Source organism: Amblyomma mixtum, chromosome 9 (genome assembly GCF_055824585.1).
Source record: "Amblyomma mixtum isolate Tamu chromosome 9, ASM5582458v1, whole genome shotgun sequence".
NCBI classification, from domain to species: domain Eukaryota; kingdom Metazoa; phylum Arthropoda; class Arachnida; order Ixodida; family Ixodidae; genus Amblyomma; species Amblyomma mixtum.
The window spans coordinates 77,282,000-77,285,086 of NC_143020.1; the positions used below are offsets into that span (position 1 = coordinate 77,282,000).

At 44.5% G+C, this 3,087-nt stretch overlaps 2 pseudogenes; both read left to right on the top strand.

Annotated features, from left to right (window-relative positions):
* LOC149329791 (uncharacterized) overlaps positions 1-261 on the top strand; it is a 732-nt pseudogene extending 471 nt beyond the window's left edge.
* Positions 262-274: 13 nt separating this feature from the next.
* On the top strand, positions 275-952 carry LOC149329792 (uncharacterized; annotated as a pseudogene).
* Positions 953-3,087: the final 2,135 nt, after the last annotated feature.

A 3,087-nucleotide genomic window follows, 5' to 3' on the forward strand; every position in this document is an offset into this window, starting at 1 on the left:
CCTAGGGCAGAATATCGTCTCGGCTCTCGGCAGTGGCTTGAACAGTTGTGGCGGAGTCGAGAGTCGATGGTTAATGCTGCTGCAGAAGTTGCCGTGTGGTGGGGAGCGAGGAGTGCGATGCGTCAGGTGATTGAAAACGCGCAAAAGCTTAGGACTTCCTGTTTGACTGGTTGTGTGCCTTTTATTTCTGTTGACCGAGGAAAACATATTGATGTCGAGGCACTTTCCCGCATATGCAAGGATTGCAAAGATAAGAGCTAGTTAAGCCCAAAAAATGTTTCATTCTAGGAGTCGAAAGCAAATCACACCTAATTTAAAACTATTACTGTAGTGCAGGTAATAATAAGATCTGACGTGAGAAATCTTTCGGCATTGAAACAAGCAACCCTGGCCAGCCTCGTTCAGCACAGTTCAACTGACGAGCGGCCAAGGCACGGCCTGTGATCACCTGGACCGAACAGCTAAAGCGGGTGCATACGGGTTGAATCACCTGGCCAAGTGAAGCATGTGTACAAAAGAGGGCTTCCGAATATTGTGCTGAACAGAGTGAAAGCTGTGCACAGTGATCTGTGTTCAGAAGAACTTATCTCAAAGTGTTCACATGGCAAAACGTAAAATACAAATGAGTGTTTCAATGGGCTTGTAAGGCTACCGGCTCCAAAGGGGGTGTACGCTTGCTTCCCTACAATACTGTTCGCTTGGTATAATGCTGTGGCACACTTCATTAATGGCAGTTTAAGCACCTTGATATTCTAGGGGGGTCGGCACTGAACCAGGGTACTACACGAAAAGAGCTTGCATTGCCAGAGACCGCCAGCGAATGCAGAGGCCTCTACGCAAATCAACCGACAAGACAAAACGCGCTAGGAAGAAACAACAGGCAGCCACACGAAAAAACGGAGACTCTACTGCATCTCAAGAGGGCCACAGCTATGAGCCTGGTGCATTTTAGACCGGCATATGTTGTTCTTAATATGTTTCACATGTTTTCAAATCTTTATTTACATCTTTCTCAAAAGTAAGATTTTACTCCACCTCATCTTACGCAAACTGTGATAACTTTTTTCCTAATGAATGTGTTCAAATGAAATTTTTGCCACTAACTCTGTATCTAAATATGTGTGCAGTGAACTGGAAGAATTATAATCTATTGAGCTGATTTTAATTTACTGCCTATTTTTGTGATAAATGTGGTGAAATTGGACATTTTTTCACTGTGTCCAGTTTTCCAAAGATTACTTTGTGAATATTTATTATGTTGCATTTTTACTAGTACGTTGCATAGGTGACATATACTGCTACATGAGTGCCAAAGCTTTCCTCAATTTCGATTTGCAGTAAATAATTATCTTTGCTGGCATAACAAGTTTGGACGTAATGTTTGAGGAAAATTACCTGGCGAAGCTAAAGTGAACCAATTTTTGCAATTGAAATACTCAGATAAATTAAATAAAACATGCTTAACCTGAAAAACAGTAATCATGCTGGCTGCTCGTTTTAAAAAAAGTTTCGCCCCGTTTCGCCACCACCGAAACGCGGCCGCCGTGCCAGGATTCGAATTCGAGAACTCTGGCTCGGTCGCCGAGCGTCCTAAGCCAAGAGCCATTGCGGCGGGTCTTAATTTGCTTACATTCGATCGTCCGTCCTACGCTACGTGGCCTCTTTTCAGTTTACCAAATTACAGCAAGGCGCGATGCAAAGGCCCTGTGTGGCCATTAGTGCTATTGAGTGTAGGTCGTTGGTGACATACGTGTCTGGAGGCGGCCAACGAGTCCTTACTAAAGCTCTGGGGACGTTGCCAAGAATTGCTCCAGCGTCGGTTTCTTCTCAGGAACTGTGTATAAGGGTAATCCTAAGGTGGGCTATGTGATCGGGATTTCCATAGGGCCCTTTCTACGTAAGTCACAACAGCGACTTTTGTGAATGAAGGCTCCAAGTTCTCTAATTAGTTTAGAGTATATGGAACGCGACACTCAGCATGTCTCAGGGAAGTCACAGCCGGATATTGGACTGCATTGAACGTGCAGTAAATGGATTGCATTGTGCACCCACTGCTGCTCAGAAGCAATACGCAATACGCAATATGCTTTGTGCTAGTAGCTTTGCTTTCTACAGCTACAATGCTTCGAATTAACCGCCTTCAGTCCGCCTTATCTATTCGCTTTTCGCATCCGTTATCGGTAGCAGTGAGGGGCGGTTTCTCTATGGTTTATGGGTGGAGATAATAGGCTGTATTGTTTCGATTAGCAGTCAAAAGGTTTTTATTGTAGGCAAACTGCGAATTTTTACTCAACTTTTAAAAAACAGCATACAGAAACTATGGTTACTGCGTATGCGTATAAAAACACCATTTACAAAAACAGCCCGAATCCATACAGAAATACCCGAGAGACTTATAGGGCCCAATGCCTCTGAGCATACGCAAAATGAGGTTACAACGTCACCCAGCGATTCCGCATGTTCAGATATCGCTTACAGCTCGATTTCTGTGTGCTGTCTCTTTCTGTAAACCGTTGCGTATTCTTTGGGCAAAATAAGACTCGATAGCTTCCGTGACTATGACGCCATATCGGACAGAGAAACACTCGTGCGATTATTCGAGCTGGATGCGTTTAACACCGAGTGACCTTGATGGGTCACCTTATAGCTCTGATCGCGCATAGTTCCAAGTGCACCGTGATGCTCTCGGCCACTATGCGTAGATTTTTTTCTCCGATCAAAGGAACAATCCGCTGCATCTAGCACGTGCTTCACGCGTTGTGCAATTTTTATTGTTCTCATTTGCGACGACCAGTACTGATTTGCCGCCAATTTCTGAGAAGTACCCCTTGCACACTCCGAAGTCATCTGTGTAGGGATTCATAATCATTATTATCATCACTGTCATTAAAAAAGTGGTAGAAGAAAGAAAAACTGTTTCCCGCTGAGCAAGTACAGCTGCATTGTTCCAACTTCGGCCGCATTATCCTTGCAAGACTGCGTATCTCATCCGCCCAACAGGTTTTGTGCCACTTCGTGCTTCACTTCCCATCGATTAGAATGCACTTTGGTAACCGAAGGGGTTGGACTTTGGTTACTTGCGCTGCC